Genomic DNA, 6,475 nt, shown 5'->3' with positions numbered 1-6,475 from the left:
TAGCTTAGAAATTAGATTCAATGGACTACTATTTTTGTTTTTGTCATATCCTAAAATTTTGAGCGTAACTATCTTCAAATTCTTGTCGAAGTTCAGAAATTGCTAATTTCAAAAGAAAAAAAATCCACTCATACCCCCCTTTTGGAACCACAACTTTGTGCACTTACCCAACTTGCTAACAGATATTAACATGAGTTTCACCACTTTGACAAAGTTTGTTGTAAAGGGACCATGAATTTTGCAACAATCACTCTCCAACTTCTTTTGTAGGAGAAGATGGGAGGTAAAGAGGATGATGATGATGAGATTACCAAGATACTCTACATGTTCCTTTTGGATGACTTGTTGGATGTGTTATTGGGGGAACTAACTCACCTAGAAAGAACGATGGCTAGGCCTCAATCTATGTCAATTTTTTTTTTGGTTTTTTAATGATGGTTAAGCTTTGGCCCTACATGGCCACTACAAAAACTCATTTTATGGACTTTAATACTATTAGTTTATTTTGTTATGTTGTTTGAATTAGCTAGTGTTATGTCACTATTGATTGTAATAGTCTTGCTAGTAGTTTGGAAAACATTTTTAAGAAGAAAGGAAGTCCCCTTGAATCAGAACTTTGAGATTACTATCTTATAGAAGCTTATATCATTGCTTATGTAAAATTAATACAAATATTAAACTTCTAAAATTAACAATTATAAAGTTATAGGTATTAGTATTTATGTGAAGGGCCTTTATAGAGATATCTATTTTTTCCTTTAATCTAAACCATATTTTTTTGAATATTTGTTAAAGAGAATCCATATCTTATAATCTTGTATTGGCATATCTATAATGTTTGATAATTACACAATGTTCAATACAAAAATCTAAACCATGAAGTAACATATACATAACTTAAAAAATATCTTCAAAGTGTCCATTACAAAACTCTAAAACATCTCACATCTAAAGCAAGTTTTCAAGTTAAAAAAAACCTCCAAAAAAATGTTTGTAGATGACATTAAAAATTCTTGCTCCTTTAGATTGTTAGACTCATAGATATTACTAAGATTCCCTCCAATTCATTTCCTTTGAGATATTTGTTTTGTAAAATAAAAATAAAAATAAAATAAAACTGATACTTTGTAAAGTAGTTTATAAAATAACTTATAAAAATCCCACATCATAATAGCCTTTCAAGTGGCAAAGCTTAGGAAGAAGGTGATGGAGCTCAAAAAAAAGTTAGAGCTCATGAAATTGTTTGAAGAGGGCCACAATCATACTTGGTATGGCGAAGGATCTTAGGGGAAAGTCTATTAAAGATGACCTTCTCCCTAATGAGCTTGGGCAACCACCAACTTCCACTCTGCACAAATCCTGAAATAGAGGATCCCACTCCCATTCCAAAAGCTCTATATTTTCTCTTTTCCACATATTTCTTTAGTGCTACCTCAATCTCTGTTGATTTCTCTAAATCCACTTCTACCAAGCATTTCCCCAAAATGATTGAGTCCTCCAAAGCCAAAGCGCCGCCTTGCCCCAATTCAGGAGTCATTGGATGCAATGCATCTCCTGCCATAGTCACATTGCCTTTTCGTGCTTTACTTGCTATAAATGGCCACAGGTATCGATACTTTAAAATGGCTAGGCTTAAACTATTGGGAATTGATCTAGTTATCACCTCTACCATTTCTTTGCTCCCAACACCTTTTGCTAACTGTAGTGCTTCTTCTTGAAGGATTTTTACATCATATGAGATTTCTGTGTCTGCATTTACAAATAAGAAACAATTAATATGAAATTTTTAGTTTATTTAATAGTAATTTTCACTTCTACTTTTTTTTTTTTTTCACAAAGTGATTTGATAGATTCAAAAATATTTTTAAATGTTAAGTATTTCATTATATATTGTTATTGGTATTGAGTCAAAATTAATTTAATATTGTATTAATAATAGTGAAATAAATTGGCACTGAATTTATTTTAAGTCAAAATTCATAATTTTAATTAATTAGTTTTAAAAATGACATTTAGAATTTTATTTTTTAAAAGAGTGTAAGACTAAGCTTTAACAATGTAAAGGACTTAAGACCTTTATTTTATTGTTATTATTAAAAAAAACCAAATTTGAAAAAAATATAAAAAGATTAAAATGCTTTTTTCTTTGCATTTGCATAAAATTGCTATCTAACAACTTTCTGCCTGAAACAAAATCTTCTCATTAAAATTCGTGGAGCAATTCAAGGTTAGGATAAACTTGACGAGTCAAAACTAGATCACCTATTAAAAGCTACATTTTTATCCATCAAAATTTGGCTCCATGATCTTTTCTATTTTCTAGGGCATTGCCTATGTTAAAAGTTTAGTGTTAGTTTGGGAATTTACCTCGAGGAAGGCCTTTCCGAGACAAGAACCAGAAAGCATCATTTTCATTGCAAGGAGCGAAACCCATCCTTAATCCGTCTCCCCAGATCTGAGTGATAACTGGCTGAAAATGGTGGCCCTACGGAAAACCCCCTAACCCTAGAAAGACAGATCGTCCGGCCAAATTTGGGGATCCAAACCCTAGCCACTTTGCCACCGTCGAATTCACTCCGTCGCATCCTATGACAACCTGAAATTTGATCTCTTTAGCGAAAACCCCTTCTAGAAATTATTCTCCAAGCAACCCAAACCCTAGTTAAAAATTCTACACCTGAAAAAAGAATACCTTTGGCAAAATGCGGCTTCCATCATCGAGTGTTACAATGCTTGAATTGTCTTGCCATTGGTGAATTGCAGAAATCTTTGAGCCGAATCGAATCGTATTTGCCGGTAGTGCTTGAGCCAGGGTTTCGAGAAGCTGTTTTCGTTGCACGCAGCGCGCTTCGTGGTGTTGCAAATCGATGCTCTTGGTGAGGCCGCTGGTTGTGGATATTGTGTCGATTCTTTTCAGAAACACGGATATAAAATTTTAGAATTTCATGATGAAAATAATAATAACAGGTTTCTGGATATTTGTGTGCTGTATGTTTTAAATTTGAATTTTCTGATTAAAATACCTCTGTAATTTCGTGTGCTTGCGGCGAAGAGTATCGCCCACGCCAAGAGCATCAAGAGCTCTCCAGCCGTTGTCCCAGATGGTGAGAGAGGCGCCTGTTACGCGCAATGAGCTTGCTTGTTCCAGCACGGTTATACTTTTGACTCCTAGCCTGCAACACCAGTTAATATTGATGAGTGGATATCTCATCGGAAATTTTATCAGAATTGGAGTCAAATTTACTCATTTAACAGTGATGCTGAATAATCTGTTTCATGGAAATGAGTGATTTATTTAAAGTGATATCTGTACAGATGATCGAAATCTGTTCCAATAACAACATTTTTGTTTTACATATAGAGTTCTACAGTTCATGAAATATTTCTGAGTTCTACTATAAGAATTTTGTATGCACATTTGAGATCAGATTTCATAATCTATTGTTAAAAAAGTAGAAAACAAGAAAAAATATCCGTCCACATTTGAGATCGAAATTGACAAATTCTTTGATCTCTCATGAAAAGAGTCAAGACAGAATTGTGCCTTACAAGACATTCAATACAGATTGAATGTGCTAAACGGAGTTGAAAACAGAATTGTGCATTCATTGAATATGTTATTTGAACATTAATCTGTTTGCTGTTAATAATTTCTTTAAGATTCTGGAACAAATTTCAAAATTAAGCCTTCTTATAAGGTTAAAGATTTCTACATTTCACAAAATTTACTTTCTTGTTGATTTTTAGTAATCTAAAACATTTCAGGCAGTAGATAATTCAAAATTGAACCAGCAAAAGTTCGTATTAAGAGTTGAAATTATACCTATGAAGAGTAAGTGCAGTGGCTAAGCCAGCAATGCCACCGCCTGCAATCAAAATTTTGCCGCTGCTCTGTAAATTTGCCATGCCAAAAATTATGACCACTAGCTAGGAAGAACCAGTTCGTAATGATTTTTTTTTTGGGAATTTCTCTTGTTTAAGCGTTCAGCTATATTGAATCCAACTTCGCTTTCCTCTTGCGTTGAGGAAAAAAATCGATTTACTTATATTTAAGTGAGCAGCCACGGCCATGGTCAAACTGAAACGCAAATGTTTCCAACAGCCGGCGTAGATAATTTTTGACTGACCTTTATTTTCATATACACGTAATTTGAATGGCCGCCGCGGAATTGGCATCAATGGTGGAGGATCTGTTCTGGTGCACTGTAACATTTTATCGGGCCCATACGGCAATTGCTCGGATTGTATTAGGAAAAAAACAAGCGTGGCTATACTTTTTTTAAAACTAAATAATGCTGGATGACAATAATGAATAGGAGTGCAAAGAAGGACCTGCTTGCCACAAAGAGTTGGGTCAAAGTAGGAAATATATGTGTTTCTTTAGGAGTTGGTAATATGTATCTAAGTAGTTGGTGTGTTCAAATATGAAAAGACTTGTAGTTGGAGTGTTCAAATATGAAAAGACTTGTAAATCTGTTTGTCACAAAGAATTGGGTTACAATAGGGAACATACATGTTCTTTTCATTTGACTTATAATGACAAACATGTCTATTTTTAAGGAGTTGGAGTGTTTCCATACCATTTTTAATTCACACGTTATCTTTTCTTAGTTCCTCCCTAAGGTAGGTCAATTTTCCCATTTGACTTAGCAGCCAATAGCATAAAAGTATTTTTGAATGCCTAATAAATGTTATATAGCTTCAATATATTTACATATTTTTTAAGTATAATAAATGCTAATTATTTAAAAGAATGTTTGACAAAAATACAAGTAAAAATAATAATTTTCACATTCAAATATTACTTTATTTATTTTCATGCTTACAATTCATGAAATGAATTGCCACCCACTTTAATCCATGAAATGAGGTACATATTATAATTATATTATATAAAAATCAAAATGTAATTCTTCACCTTTTCCCTTCCTCTCTAAGCCAACCGATTTTTTAGCATGTTGTGTCCATTGTCAGGAAAATGGAATAACCCACTTTGAAGCTTACAATGTCCATTACATATTTGTTTGTTTAATTAAATTTTTAATGCGTTATAGGTTAGTTTAAGTGAGTTATAATTGATGCATTTAGGATTCAATTGATTTCAATGATTTTAATATTATAAATTTGAATTTGATAATGTCAATTTTTTTAAGATGAATTTTATATAAACTGTATATTATATTTATATTTTAATAATTATTTGTTATTTAATTATTTTTATTTTTCGTTTATAAATATAAGATAGTAAATTTTTTTGTTAGATTTTAATAATTTTCTTTTATCATTTGATTTTAAAAAAAAATATAGAGTTCAATCATCAACAAATGTATACTTGTCTATATTAGTCTATACATACAAATGTCATATTATTTTTGTCATATACATGATCAAGATACCAATATCACAATTTCATTCCTTGTGAAAAATAACATTTATCTATTAAAAAAAAATTTATTATTATTTTCATTCAAATATTCTATTTTAGATGAATAATCAGAAATAAGAAGCAAAATAATAATAATCATGCTAAAATATTGTGTGGCTCTTAAGAATGTTGAGCAAAAACAATGTTATGTGGCTTCACAAATTTTTTTCCTTCCTTCTCATTTTCTTTTGTTTTCTCTCATCTTTCTTTTCAAAAAATATTATTACTAATTTTATTGAAAAATATAATTAAATGCAAAACAATGGAATCAACAAGACAAAATGAGTTTAGCATTTGCACAATGGTTTGCCTCAAGGAACGGATAGTATTTCACAATGGTGTAGTTAAGTGTTCTAAGGGAAACATTTTAATTCAAAATATAATTAAACTTTTTTGAGTGATATTATATGTACAATATTTAGTTTATATTTGTTTTTAAAAATGTACAATGCTTACATATGAGCCATACATATTTCACATTACTCCATGATCTATCACCAAGATGAAGAAGTGCTAGTAAGTAAAAATTGATCGCTCTGTATGTTTGGTTTTACATAAACATTTTGGATCACTATGTCTTCCATTATTGGAATGAAGAAGTGCTAACAAAGTAAAAGTTGATCACTTTGTATGTTAGAATTTGATGTAGCACCATCTTGGGTGTAAGAGCAATCTTGCATCAACCAAAAATATTGTTGGTTTGTTTTTTTTAATAAGGGAGTTATCTAAGTGCAAAGTTGCTATTTGTGGAAGCTTACTATTTTTAGTAATTTGGTCATTGGAGCTCAAAATGTTCTAATTTCTTCCCTAAAGGTTCATTTAGAAATATTGGCTTGTCAATAAAGCCTCATTGCCAAATCAAGTCTAGTTTTGAAGATACTGAATTTTTTGGTGTTGGCAATAGGGTAGAAAAATTTTGAACTCAATTTGAAGGCCTTAGAGGCTTCAAAAAGAGATCAAACCTTGACTAACTAAATATTGTGTGGATCAAACATTATAGAATAGTTTGTGACATTTTTGAAATGAGGGCATAATAACCAATCAGAGCAA

At 31.4% G+C, this 6,475-nt stretch overlaps 1 pseudogene across 1 annotated transcript; it reads right to left on the bottom strand.

The window, feature by feature from the left end:
* Window positions 1-1,107: 1,107 nt before the first annotated feature.
* On the bottom strand, window positions 1,108-4,127 carry LOC149547698 (monooxygenase 2-like; annotated as a pseudogene). The gene is made up of 5 exons (XR_016353911.1): window positions 3,824-4,127; window positions 3,024-3,173; window positions 2,693-2,909; window positions 2,368-2,596; window positions 1,108-1,749 (listed from the first exon to the last, which is right to left on the bottom strand). The product of XR_016353911.1 is annotated as a monooxygenase 2-like (transcript).
* Between the last annotated feature and the right edge of the window lie 2,348 nt (window positions 4,128-6,475).

The sequence above is a fragment of the Cupressus sempervirens genome, chromosome 7 (assembly GCF_028749045.1).
Source record: "Cupressus sempervirens isolate cs-2001-9-10 chromosome 7, ASM2874904v1, whole genome shotgun sequence".
Lineage (NCBI taxonomy): Eukaryota > Viridiplantae > Streptophyta > Pinopsida > Cupressales > Cupressaceae > Cupressus > Cupressus sempervirens.
This window is presented reverse-complemented; position numbering and strand designations above follow the sequence as displayed.